This window comes from Ambystoma mexicanum, chromosome 6q (assembly GCF_040938575.1).
Source record: "Ambystoma mexicanum isolate Mex_15411 chromosome 6q, UKY_AmexF1_1, whole genome shotgun sequence".
In the NCBI taxonomy this organism is placed as follows: domain Eukaryota; kingdom Metazoa; phylum Chordata; class Amphibia; order Caudata; family Ambystomatidae; genus Ambystoma; species Ambystoma mexicanum.
Window position 1 is genome coordinate 990,104,981 of NC_090937.1, and position 13,776 is coordinate 990,118,756.

General features: G+C 44.7%; 1 protein-coding gene across 2 annotated transcripts in view; it reads left to right on the forward strand.

Moving 5' to 3' along the window:
- The window catches only part of SNX25 (sorting nexin 25), a 1,900,476-nt gene that overhangs the window by 1,881,879 nt on the left and 4,821 nt on the right, over positions 1-13,776 (forward strand). The window lies entirely within an intron of this gene.

Here is a 13,776-nt window from a genome sequence, read left to right on the forward strand (position 1 = left end):
TAGGTTTACGCTTTATTAATTCCATAGATGCATAAATACAGGAAAGCACAGTAAACACTGCAGTGTAATAACTGATGTGTGTTCTACACTGCAACCAACTAAATATATATCTGCAGGACTCAAAAGGTCTGGCATGGATTAAGATATTAAGAACCTAAATCTTTCTATTCATAAAATTGCTTGAATCAAAGTCACACAAAATATGTTAAATTCAACATTTTGCTTAAGGAATATGTGACTGCTCAGCAATAGAGGAAGAGCAAATCGTTCTATTCAATTCATTGGGGGTTCTTTAAACAAAGGCTTAAACTGATGATCCACTCTGACACAAAGTAATTTCTCTTTTTTCTTGGCAGAGGATGGTCACTTCTTCGTAGACTAGCCCATAATCCTATGAAACCTCCAAAATGAGATAGGAAAAACATAGGTTTTTGATCTTAGCAGGAGGTAGCCACCACACTGAGTACAGGCTCAGTGAAGAGCGATCTTTAGCATCTCAAAAGGCGGTGCGCAATCCATAGCAGAGATAGATTGTGGCCAAACCAGCGCCAAGACATATGGCAGTTTCTTTTTAAAGCAATTTGTTCGGCGCTTGCTAATAGGTACTGTACAACTCTATCCAAGCTAGTATTGTCTATGACTTTATTTGTGCACTCTTTATTTTGACATATTCGGTATTTTGGAATCTTTAATATGACCCATCTCATTTTCAAATCAACATTCGAGGGGATTGTGTCCTCCGACGTATTCCAGATCTATGACAGGTAATGTCCACAGCTGTACTGCTTTGGAATATTTTCGGCAGAGGGCGTCCTGCGTCGATAGCGTTGATCCCATGTCCCTCGAGGGCCTCCGTCGAGGGGTGACGTCACCGGTGGTTATATATCAAGGACGCACAGCGCCTGTAGCCTCAGTTCTGTTTTTTCCGCAAACGTGTTTGCTTTGGAATCTCAGCACGTTCAATTCTTCTCTTCGAACGATGTCTTTGCCTTCCTCTACTAAGCCGAGGCCGGGCTTTAAGAAGTGTCGGGACTGCAGGTCGAAAATGTCCATCACGGATCTGCACAACATCTGCCTCTGGTGCCTCAGCGAAAGCCACGCCACCAATGGGAAATTGAAGGTAGGTAGGGGGTCCAAACCCCGTAAATCGAAGTCTGCTAGGCTTTCGACCGATGATCCGAGAGGCGACTCTTGGTGTCGGTGAAAATCCAGGGGGTCTCGGTCTAGGAGTGGTTCCTGCCATTCCTCTGCCTCGAGGAATTCTAGAAAACGCCGGCACCGGTCGCCTTCCCCGTCCTCGTCAGAGGAGGAATCCGCCAGATGGTTGACTTGTCCCACCAAGTCTTTGTCGCCGGCCGAATGGGATTAATTCCGCCAGCAGAAGTTAGCAATTTTTCTGTCGCAAGGCATAGTTCCGTCCGCACCTTCGAAGGAAGCCAGCAAGGAACGGGCTCGGTCCACCACTACGCCTTTGAGCTCGGGAGGTTGGCACGACCATCGGGAGCCGTCGCGGACCCGATCGGACAAGAGAGATTGCCATAGCCGTGCCAGGTCCAGGTGCCGGTCCTCGACGCTATCGAGGCCGTCAAAACCTGTGAAGCCTTCGAAGAAGGCATCAAAGCCATCGGGGCTGTGTCCGTCGATGGACGATCTTGAGGTTCCGACCTCAAAGAAGTCGTCGGCGCCATGCCCGTCGAGGGACCCTCTCGGGACTCCGCCCTCGAAGAATTCGTCGGCGCCTCGGTCGACGCCAATTCCCTCAGTGCCCTCGACGCCATTTGTGGAGGATTTGCCAGGGGTGCCCCTGAGGGCTGTGGAACTTCAGAGAAAGACTCTCAGTAAGTCTGTGAGGCCTGTTTGTGAGCCCAGGTCTGTTCCTCCTCCTAGATTGGATTTTTTCCAACCTTTGCAAGAAATTTCAGAGGTTGATGAACTGCCTGTACAGGAGTTGGGCTTGCCTGTGCATCGTGACGTACCTGATGACCTTTTATCTGGGCATAGTCAGATGGAGGAACTCCATCAGTCATTGCATGACGCCAGTGGCCTCAACACCTCTCCAGAGGTGGAGTTTGGACGGCCTGAACCAGGGGCGCATGCTGAGTCTTCCTATCGGCGTCTCATGTCTAGGGTGACGGAGTAGTTGGGGTGGTCGGCCCCGCCAGTGTAGTTTGATCAGGATGACTTGACTGATATCCTGGATCAGGGTCCGTCCACTGACCCGGTGTTGCCGTTTCACATGGATTTGCAAAAGAGGGTGGCAGCGGCTTGGACTGCTCCGGAGAGTCTGTCGGCAGTTAACAGGTCGTTCCCGAAAAAAATACCGCCCATCAGTAGTGACCCCTGCTACTTATCGTCGCACACTACTCCGGAGAGTTTGGTGGTGCAGGTGCCTACGACCTCCTTGAAGCAGGCTGCGCACCCTACCATCCCTCCTGATAGGGACGACAAGCGCTTTGATGGTTGGGCAAGGAAGGTATTTTCTGCTGGGAGTATGGCGTTGAAGTCGGCCAACTCCACTTGTACCTTGGCAAAGTTTACACACACTCTGTGGAACTGTGCGTCTTTGACGGCTGAGCATATTCCCGAGGGGGATGAAAGGGATGGCTTTCTGGCCCTCATGCAAGACGGCAAGGATGCTATGTGCGAATCCCTTCAGTCGGGTTTGGACACGGCAGATAGTGTCAGCCGGTCCATGGCTGCGAGCACCGTGATACGCAGGATTGCGTGGTTGCGGAAGTCGGGTTTTGCTCTGGTATGCAGTATGCAGCTCTGGTTCTGGGCCATCGAACAAGGTCTTTCGATCTTGGCAGTTCATCTGGCCGGAGACGAAAACGTGGCAGCGGATGCTCTGAGCAGGCAAAACGCAGTCTCTCACGAATGGGAGTTGGCTCAGTAAGTCCTTCTGGAGATCTTTGCCCTTTGGGGAACCCTGCAAGTGGATCCCTGCGCCACGAGTGTCAACGGGAAGTGCGAGAGATTCTGCTCAAGGGAATTTCCTCCGAGTGGAGCCTTAGGAGACGCGTTCGTGGTGGATTAGTCATTCCCGCTGCTGTACATGTTTTTTCCAGTCCCTGTCATTCCTCAAGTGTTGCGGAGGTTGCAGAGGTTCGGGACCGGCATTATCCTTGTGGCTCCGGATTGGGACAATAGAGCGTGGTACCCGGACCTTCTAGAATTGTCCATCTGCCCTCCACAATGTCTTCCTTACCGAGAGGATCTTCTCTCGAGGGAGGGGGGGTTCAGGTTCTCCATCCAGAGGTCAGGACTCTCAACCTTCACGCTTGGTATCTGAAAGGTTGAGATACAAGGATTGGGACCTCACGGGTGACGTGATGGAGGTGTTGCTTTCGGCCAGCAACAAAGTCCCTGTACCGTTGCTGTAGGCGCAAGTTCTGTGACTGGTGCAGGAGACAGAATGTTGATCCTTTCCAATGTTCCATTCCTATGGTTTTGTCTTTTCTGCTTTCTTTAGCCCACAAGGGCCTTCAAGTGGGTATCATTAAGGGTTACCTGGCGGTGCTGTCCATATTTAAGCGCTCGTCTAAAGAGTGTTCTTACTTTAAGATACCTTTGATTTAGCAGTTTCTAAAAGGGCTGACTAATTTGTTTCCACTGTCCCCTTTCCAGGTGCCAGTATGGGATTTGAATTTGGTTTTTAAGTTTCTGATGGGTGCTCCGTTTGAGCCCTTGCTCTCTTGTCCTTTGAGACTGTTGTCTTTCAAGACAGTGTTTTTAGTTGCGGTTACTTCCGCTCGCAGAGTGAGTGAGTTGCAGGCACTTTTGGCCAAGCCACCCTTTACTGTTTTCCATAAGGACAGGGTTGTCCTTCGGGTGCGGCCTTCTTTTCTGCCGAAGGTCGTGTCTGATTTAAGCCAGAAGGTAGCTCTTCCGGCGTTTTATCCTCCTCCGCATCCTGGCAAGGATGAGTAGAGGCTCCATAGGTTGGATCCTAGGAGAGCTCTGAGCTTTTACATTTCACAGATGTCCCGGGTCAGAGTGGACGATCAGCTCTTTATCGGTTATGCTGGACACCGGTTGGGCCATGCTTTTACCAAACAGACTTTGTCCAGGTGGATTATCCTCACTATAACTGAGTGTTACCGTTTGGCGGGTAAGGACCCTCCAGTAGGATTACGTCCTCACTCTACTAGGGGCGTAGCTACCTCCACTGCCCTTCAGCAGGGTGTTCATATTCGGAATATTTGTGAAGCAGCCACATGGGCTTCTTTACATAGAGAACAAGGAAGTTTACAGCTTGGTTACATACATTACAAGTTACAGGTTACAGAGCATGTGGAGTGGCCATTACTTGACTTTACAAGGTAAAACAAGTGCAGACAATCAATCAAATCCAAGGCGAGCGAGCAATATAGCAGGTCGGTAGTGAACGAGCAATATAGCAGGTCATTGCGTGTCAGGTGAAATGTGAAGTACATGTGGAAGTGCAAGGGTAGAGAGTCATTTAAATCTCATTCTCAGTAAGCCATTTTATGGAGTTCTTTCTGAAGTTGTTGAACGTTTGGTTAGCTCTGAGTGCATGAGGTAGGGCGTTCCATAGTTGCGCTGCCTTGACTGGGAAGCTGGATCCTCCAATAGTGGCTAGTTTAAATCTGGGCACTAGTAGGCAGTTAGGGCTGACTGTCCTTGTAAGTCTAGTGGGATTTTTTCTGTTGAAGCGTTCTGAGAGGTAGCGGGGGGCTTTGTTGTTTAAGCATTTGTGGATAAGGGAGGCAGATTTGAGGTTGATTTTTTTCTTGGGTGATAACCATTTGTGTTTACGTCTTATTTCTGAGATATGTACTCTTCTAGGGATACTTAGTGCCGCTCTAAGTGCATTGTTTTGGAGCACTTGGATTCTATTGATGATTTGTTTGGTTGTCCCTATGTAAAGGGCGTTGCAATAGTCTAATTTTGATAAGATGAGGGCTCTAGCTAGGATAAGACAGCTGTCATCTGATAGGAATTGTTTCCCAGCTCGTATTAGTTTGCATGTATAAGCCGTGGATGAGGCCAATGCGTTCACCTGTTTGGTAAAAGATAGTGTCGCATCAAGGTAAAAACCTAGGGTTTTTACTTCTCTAGCGACTTTGATGGTGTTACCATCGATGATGAAGGCTGAGTAATTTTGGTTGAGTTTGGAAATGCGGGCTGCCGTACCTAGGATAATGAGCTCTGTTTTGTCATTGTTCAAGCATAGGCCATGGTTGGCCATCCAAGCTTGAACGATGCTGTAGACTCTGTTCACCAAAGCCAGATCTTCAACGTAATCCCCAGTGAGTGGTAGGAGAATCTGGGTATCGTCTGCGTAGTTGGTATAGGTGATACCCAGATTATCAAGATCGTCCAAGAGTGGCTTAGTGAAGATATTATAGAGTGTCGGCGAGACACAGGATCCCTGGGGCACTCCGCAGGTGATGGGAATCGGGTCTGCTGCCGCTGCGGGGGAAAACACCCTCATGGTCCTGTCACTAAGGAATGACTGTATCCAGACTATAGCTTCCCCTGAGAAATGGGCCGCCGAATCCAGGTGATTGCATAGGACTCTGTGGTCCACCAAATCAAAGGCGGCAGACAGGTCTAGGAGGAGGAGGAGAGCTAATTTGCCCTGATCTCTGAGTGAGTCTATTTGGGCCTTTAAGTCGATAAGGGCAGTTTCTGTGCCGTGTTGTGGACGGAAACCGGATTGGCGGGTGCCAAGGAGATGGTTCATCTCAAGGAAGTTCTGGATTTGGGTGTATGCTATCTTGTCTAATATTTTTAGTAAGAAAGGCACCGTGGTGATGGGTCTATAATTTGTAGGAATGTTGGGGTCCAATGTTTGCTTTTTTAGAAAGGGGAGTACCCAGGATTCCTTTAGATTACGAGGGATGGTGCCCGTAGTGAAGGAGGCATTAATAAGTTTTGTAATGAAGGGGGCTAGATCTCTAGCCGCGTCCTTGATCAGTTGTGCAGGGCATTGGTCACCTTTGCAATTAGAGGGTTTAAGAGTCAGGATGGTCTTCTCTACCTCAATTACCGAGACCTTGGAGAAGCGGAATAGGGTAGATTCTTTGGGTGTGGGAATTTTGTCCAACGGAGGTTGAGTTGGTAAAGAGGCTTTCTTTAGGGCAATTTTGGTTTGGAGGTTGGCCACTTTGTTGGTTAGTGCCAGTTGTATGTCTGTACACCAGGTTTTATCTTTGATGGAGTCATCCTGTACTGCGATAGGGGTTTCCAATTCTTTTAAGATGGAGAATAGCTCCTTCATACTGGAGTTGGCTTGGGTGATCCTGTTATTGTAAGTTTCTTGTTTGGCCAGGATAATATCTTTTTTGTATTGCGAAGAGATGTTTATTAGGTTGGTTTTATTTTCAGCGGTCGGGTGCCGGTTCCATGCTGTTTCGCATTTTCTCTTCTGTAGTCTTAAGTTTTTTAGGTGGGGTGTAAACCAGGGGTTCAGGTGCTTTTTTGGTTTACTGTTCCTAAGTTTGAACGGAGCAACTCTGTCAAGAGCAGAGGACATGGCATTATTGAATTCATCCACTAGGGTGTCTGGGTCAGTGTGATCAGGAAGAGAATTCAGTTTGGGTAGGATATAGGGCAAAATATTAACAGCTGTGATGTTTTTCTTGTTTCTGGTTAAGGTGGGTATGGCGGGCGTGGGTGTAGAAACTGTGGGTCTTTTAGTATTGAGGGTAAAGGAGATAAGATGATGGTCTGACCATGTTTGGGGGGCAATGTCTGTTATAGAAGGGTTACAGTTGTGACTGGCAATCCAGTCAAGGGTTCTTCCTTTGGTGTGTGTGGGAATATTCACGATCTGCGTGAAACCTAGTTCCGAGAGGGTATTGGCTACAGCAGTAGCCTGGTGGTCATTGAAATCGTTGAACCCTAGGTTGAAGTCACCTAACACTAAGGTTTGAGAGGAATTTTTTAGCTTCTCAGAGATAACAGTGGTGATATCTTCATTGAAAGTGCTGATGGGGCCAGGGGGTCTATAGAGGAGGTAGATATTTAGTGTTTGAGAGTTGGCGGTGGGTAGTTTGATGGAGAGAAGCTCACAGGATTTAAGGTAAGGTGTGGAGGTGATTCGCATAGAGAGATCAGATTTGGCGATAATTGCTATTCCTCCACCACGTGCGTCTGGTCTGTCAGCTCTGAGGATGGTGTAGTTTTCTGGGACTGCCAGAGTGAGTGCCGGACCTGCTGCCTCGTGAAGCCATGATTCGGTAATGGCGATGAAGTCAAGGTCATTTTCCCGTATGGCATCTGCTATGTCGATAGCATGAGCGACTAATGATCTGGCATTGATTAAGGCAGCTTTTAATTCAGGTTCTGGCAGCAATGAGAGAGGGAGATTGGCAGTAGGTTTGTGAGTTTTATGGTAGAGTTGGCTACTGGGAGGGGCGGTGGCTGCCAAAGGTCGAAGTAGTTTGGGACGAAGGTGTTCCAGGTTGATATTATATTTAATGATAGGTTCGAATATTTTGGGTAGTCGAGCACGGAGTCTAAGGTTCCTCTGTGCTAGGTTGCAAGGTTTGGAGATAGGTTGTATGTAGGCTCCTGGGCCCTCTGTGGGCAGAAGTGTTGGCATGGTCATAAAGATAATGGTGAGTATGACTGTCAGATTGGTGAGCGATGCTTGGTGGGCTGGGTTAGGCAGGAAGGAGTACATAATGTTGCTACTAGATAAACTAGGGAGACTAGACTTGGATGCCGTAGTTGGATGCTGGGCAGAGTGGGCTAAGTGCAGTCATCAGATACTAGACGAGATAAATGCAACAGTCAAGAACTAGGCTAAAAGCAATAGTCAGATACAAGTCTAGAACTAGGCTAAAAGTCTAGAACTAGGCTAAAAGCAATAGTCAGATACAAGTCTAGGGCAGCAGTCAAATACTAAATGAAGATAAGGCTAAATACAGTGATAGGAGTATTTGTGCTAAGTGCGTCAATTGGTGGTGCAAAGGGGTATTTGAACAAAAATCCTATCCTTTTCTAAGCCGCTCCTGGACGGCTAAGAATGGGCACTCTTTACGAGAAGGGGCCTGCATTGAGCAGGATTTTAACAGAGAACCATGACTTCATCATTTACTGATAATCACCTTTTAATGTGATTTCTCCTCTTCCTCTTGAAGTGTATATTATCTAGACAGCATGACATGACTTGTGTTATGTATTTCGTTTGTGTATCCGAAGGGAAATAAGAGTTACCATTCCTTTGTGGACATAGCCAGTACACACCATCTTCCAGGAGCCAAAAGCTACAGTATCATTTATAGCTAGACTGGACGAGCAGACTGCTTTAACATTGTTTTAATTCAGCAATGCCTTATTCCACAAAATGACAATCTTCAACTGTACAGGTCCATTTCGCAATTCTGTAGACAATGTAAGTAGCTGCAGATGTATAGATTGTATCCAACACTTGTTTGGACCATCTACTTTCCCTTTTTTTTTTAAAAATGTGCTAAGCACAATTATAGGCTGTTTTATACAGTTATTCTGTGGTTTTATAAAAGTAAATTACTACATGGGTAACTTTGTCAAAATCACTATGTTGAGGAAGTAAATAAATACATGTTTTTAGGGTTGGGGGGATTTCTACTACAACATCAGAAATGTGAAGGTGATCGTTACGGTCTAAACCCTGAATGTCAGGAGACTGAACTTTGCAAATAAACGGTCCGGGGTGCTAAAATTCCTGAAAGACGCAAACCTAGATTGTACTTTAAAGAGGAACACATCTTTTAAAGAGTGACAAACATACACCAAAATGTAGAGCTATTCCATTTCAGGTTTTTACCTCTGGGACAGTCAAAACAGTAAGAGTGCAATCCTTTTCAAATAAAATTCCTTGTTGGTGTACTGGTGAAAGGCCTTCCTGAGGGAACACTGGCAGTAGGCGCCATGTATGCCCCAAACTTGGGAAAAGAAGAATGTTACTTGACTTTCTCAGAAAGAGATTTTTTTTTTGCAAAAGGAGAGCTAGTTCTTTGGGGGGGTTAGGGGATACTGGGGTGTATCTTAATATTTTGATGAATAAAACCGTAACCACTCAAAAGGGTCTTCTGCAGGCCAAGTGTAATTCTGAGGTGGTAAAGGTTAACAGATAGGGGTAGAGGACATATGGCGATCTTTACATAAAACAGAAAATGACTTGTACTCTTCACATGTACCTTTCTCATATACCCCAAACACTTTTTTTTACTTCATTTACATTACAGTAGTGTGTGGTTGAGGTGAACATTTGAAGCTTTACCATCTCTGACCATTGTCCCATTACACTCTGCTTGACATTCACATAGAAGGCCTTGTCCCAGAGGGAAGTGGGTCTTACCAAAACACATTTTAAGGTCTGCTGATCTCTGGTGTAATAATTGTGCAAATAAAAGGATGGTTTCACTACTGATACCTTTTTCTTTGCAAATTGGGACATGTTTAAGGCAGTCTTTAGAGCTAAAATACTAGTTGAGGGTTCAAATGTATCCATATTGATCTCCCGGGGAGTAGAGAAATGAAGAGAAGAACTTCGGGAGCTGGAGTCCAACGATAAGGAAAGTCTGGAGGATATTATAAAATGGATCTTCATGCTTTACTGACTGCATAGATGTATTGATTTGCTCTCTGACTAGACTGACTCTGCCTTCTGACTAGAGCGAGTCTCCACCATAGCGATCAGTGAAGCATAGAGATCCATTTGTATATCTAAAACAAACATATTATGAAAAAGTAACAAGATGTACACCTTCTTCCTTCACTACCTGAGGACCAAATATACCACATGCATTTGTTCAATCGAAGGTGGTTCAGGGTGTCAGCGAATAGATGAGAGCTTTCTATGAATAATATAGTAAACTTTGGAACCACGAAGTGATGAACTAAGAGGAGCAAACAAGATTTAAGATATTGGAGGGGAAAATAAGGTTCATAGATTGTCCCATCCAAAAGGAACAAGTGGTCAAAGCTGTCAGTTTGTTATATTATATTCTTTCCCCTTTGCCTCCTGATTATTCTTTCTTAGTCACTTTCTGCTTCTGACTTTGCCTCTTTTCCTCCAAAGTTACTTTTCTTTGCTCCTCTATTGCCCTTTCTTTCTCCTCCTCCTCGTCCTACACTGAGGCCTCTTCTCCTCTTATGTCTTCCTTTCTTTCTCTCTCCTCCTCTGATATCTCTTCCTTTCTTTCTAAAACCAACTCTATGGCTGCTTGTTCTCATCCTTTACCTTGATTAGCTGTAAGGTCTATCCCAGTCTCTTTCCATACCTGGCCTCCCTTTTTATTTTTTTTCCAACAGTCTTCTAGCTTTCTTTCCTAGTTTAAACATGCTACCATTCTCCCGATACTTAACAAACCCTCCTTGGTTTTTTCTCTCCCTTCCAACTATCGTATAATCTCACTCTTATCTTTCCTTTCTAAATGACTACAATGCATCATCTACTCTCACGTTTCCTCCCATATTAGACTGCTTCTCTGCTCTTTTTTCTGTCTGTGGCTCACTTCTTTCTGCTCATCACTCTCGTCAATCTTCTCTCCTGGTCTTACTCGACTTATCAGCCATCATTGACACTGTCGATTACTCTTTCACTCTTTTTCTGATCTTGGTTTCGGTGGTCCAGTCTTAAATTGGTTTCACTCCTATCTCACTAATCGCACTTTCTGTTTCCTGTGCTGGTCTAACTTTCTCTGTTCTCCTGATGCACTATGGTGTGCCTCAGGGCTCGGGTCGTGGCCCCTGCTCTTTTTTCTTCTTTACACCATCCCTCTTGGTTTTCTCTGATCTCTTCTTTTGGCCTTTCCCATCAGTTCTATGCAGATGATACACAGCTCTGTGTTTCTTTCTCCTTGTTTACCCCTTCTATTAACTCAACTCAGCTCTTAAAATATCTCCATACTATCCAGTCTTGGATATCGGCTCACTGCCTACATCTAAACCCATCTAAGACCAAAGTTTTCTTTTTTCGTGCTATCACTGGGCCTCTTCCTCTGCCCCTCCTTCTATCTCATTCCCTCCTACTCCTCTCCCTATCTCTGTAATTTCAACATTATCCTTGACTCATCTCTTGCATTCTCTTCTCATATCTCTGCCCATGCCCATTCCTGTAGTTTCCAGCTTTTTAGTATCCGCAAAGCAATTCCTTTTCTTGTCTTTACTGCTACTAAAATTCATATCTCTTCCCTTGTCTTTTCCCGTCTGTTTTACTAATCGTCTCTTCTTCTTGGCCACACTGCTACCCATCTTTCTCCTCTCTGTCTTCAATGGCTCCCCTTTGAGCCACGCTTGCTATTTAACTTTCTCTGATTGGTTTTTAAATGCCTTCATGGCCTTGTTCACCCTAATCTTTCTTCCCTTATCTCCTTCTATGTCCTGTCTCGATCCATTTACTCTCAATCCCCTTTCTTGCTCACTGTTGTTCCTCCCCCTGTGCTAAATCTTGTTTCCACTTGTTTTCCTTGTCGGCCCCCAAAGTTTGGAACACCCTTCCTCTGTCTCTTCCCTTCCGCTCTTTTGCTCATGTCTCAAAGCTCACTTGCTCAACTGCTGATTTGTTTTGCTCATTTTGTTCTGTATGATTTGTACCATCTTTTTATTTTGTGTACAGTGCCTTGATGTACAGCACTATATAAATCAAATCAAAATTGAATAATGCACTGTGACTTGATGGCTTTACTGCTCAATTTAATAATGAATCTGCAGTACCTTGGCAATTTGGTAGGCCCTCGGACCAAGTATCAGGAAGAGTAACACAGTGAATGAGTCAGGCTAATCATGTGATAGGATAGCTAAAGGAAGGACGGATATGAAGAAATGTGGGTCTTACAGACCCACAGCATTTTTAAACGGGACTATAATGTATTCATCAAAGTACTGGTGAATGGACTTGAAAGCCTACTCCCGATCCTAATCAGACAGGATTCATTGTGTGCAGAGACTTTCGATAACATCAAGCAAATCTAACTAGATAAATCCCATCCATCCATCCTGTTGCCGATAGATGCTGGAAAAGCATTTGACAGGGTACATTAGGACTTCCTCCGTAAATCCTTCAAAGATATAGGCATAGTGGATTGATTTCCAAAATGGATCCTAGTGATTTATGCAAATCCCTCATCAAAAGTTGAAGGAAATTGGGATTTTTCAAGAGGTAAAGATGGGAAGAGGCACAAGCACTGTCTCCCCTGTTGTTTGCCATGATTATAGAGCCATTGGTTTGAAGAGATAGGGCTTATGATGACATAAAAAGCGCATAATTTGGTGGGTGCAAGCACAGGCTCTCAATCTGTGCAGATGATATTTGTATATCCATGTTGAATCCTGTTACTCAAGCATATCAAAATGTATTAGGCCTCAAAGAGAATCATGAGAAGTCTAAAATACTCCCACTGTCTCTTACAGAGGGGAAAATAGCCTCCGTCAGATATCAAATGAGAAGCTAACTATCCACATTTGAATGAATCCAGTAAACAAATTGTCAAAATGGAGAAAATTGTCCCTTTAGTGGCTTGGGAAAATTAATAGTCAAAATTGTAGGTTTGTACTTTTTTTAGTTCCTGCTAAGACATACTTCAAGGACAACATCTATACAGATTACAAAGGGATGTTGCTCGCTTTATCTTGTGAGACAAAAGTGCTAAAGTGCATACAAAAACTCTTTTGGTGCAATGTGTTGGTCTCACCGAGAGTGTGGTGCAAAATAGTTGGATAAATACTGATGGCCCATGCATTAGGCAGTAAGGGGTTGAGGATACTATGGCTACCTGAAGGTTTACGCCGGCCCTCGCTCTATAAATTGATTCAGTTACAAAATCAATATTGAAGGTTTGGGATGAGGTTGCTCTGTGCCTGAATCTCAAATGTTTCTCTTCACCACATACTCCAATCCTGATTTCTCCCCAGCCAAAGTGATACATTTCTTCCTGAAATTGAGAGAAAATACAAGGTGATGTATATTGGATTTGTTTAGAAATGAGCACTTAAAATAGTTCCAAGAATATAAAAGTTCTTTTGGTCTCGAAGAAATAAATGGGTTTCAATACCTTCAGATACACCACAGGGTAATGCATGGGCTCTACAGAGAAGTAGCCATGCGGTCCCCCACACTTTTGAAAACTGTCTTGATACTAAGACATCCCCCATGGGCCTCCTCTCAGGTGATTTAGAAGTATATTCTTTGGTCAAAGGGGCAGCATCATGGAGATGCATGGCAAAATGGAAAACCGGCTTGGGTTGGACCTTATCTGATGAATACTCTGAAGACGTGGGATCACAGGGCAAGAATTGTATCAATATATCAAATACAGAGAATGTTTATACTGAATGGTTCATAGACCTTATATGAATCCACTCAGTGCGTCGAAGCTTGGACCACAAAATGTGGATAGATTTTGGAGATGATGTGGGGAAATACTTGCCTTAAAACATATAAAGTGGCCTTTTCCGAAATTTAAGGCAATTTTGGATCATTAAGGAGATCTTGGAAGCATTAGGTGTAGCCCTTCCTTGGGATCGAAGGCAGGTTCTGCTGGATTTACCTTTGAAATGGATATATCCACTACACGCTCCTAGTGAAAATGTCAACACCACTGTGCTCTTAGCGGTAATGGAGTTAATAGGAGCATCATGGCGTACAGTGTAAATGCCCCCATAGTAAGCAACTGTGGCAAAAGATGTGGTTCCTCTTGGCCATTGAGCAACTGATGACAAACATCACTGATACAAATATGACATTTACACACCATTGGAACCAGGTCTTAAATGATTTAGCTAAAGATAATGGAGAGATGTGGTACCGAACACACC